Here is a 488-nt window from a genome sequence, read left to right as displayed (position 1 = left end):
GTTTTGTGTATGTGTGCATGTGTACATTTTTTTAAATAATTCATAAAATTTTAATACATGCTATTTTTTACTTAATCGCATTTCCCTCATACTATAATGATTTTTGAGAACTTAAATTGATCTTGATGATCTTTGAAATTTTACATTTAGACTGCGGTCGATTTGGACGGTTCTCAACACTTTCAATATTTCTATTTTTATTTTACATCTAACGATAAAGACAAAATGATGATTACAAGCGCTTAAAAACGTGTGAGCGTTCAAATCGACCGCTGCTTTAGATTTATAAAAATTTATAAAAATATCATTAAGGTTTTATTGTGAATTTAGAATTTTAAATAATCTCTTATTCAGATTTATATACTTTTCGAATTATATTCTTATTATATGCTTTTAATATTTTGTTTATTTCTTTCAGAATTTAGATTTTCTCACAATTTAAGTTCTAAAAAAATGTTAAATATTCTTAAATCTTTAATAAGTGAAAT

Source organism: Atta colombica, unplaced genomic scaffold, assembly GCF_001594045.1.
Source record: "Atta colombica isolate Treedump-2 unplaced genomic scaffold, Acol1.0 scaffold233, whole genome shotgun sequence".
NCBI classification, from domain to species: Eukaryota; Metazoa; Arthropoda; class Insecta; order Hymenoptera; family Formicidae; genus Atta; species Atta colombica.
This window is presented reverse-complemented; position numbering follows the sequence as displayed.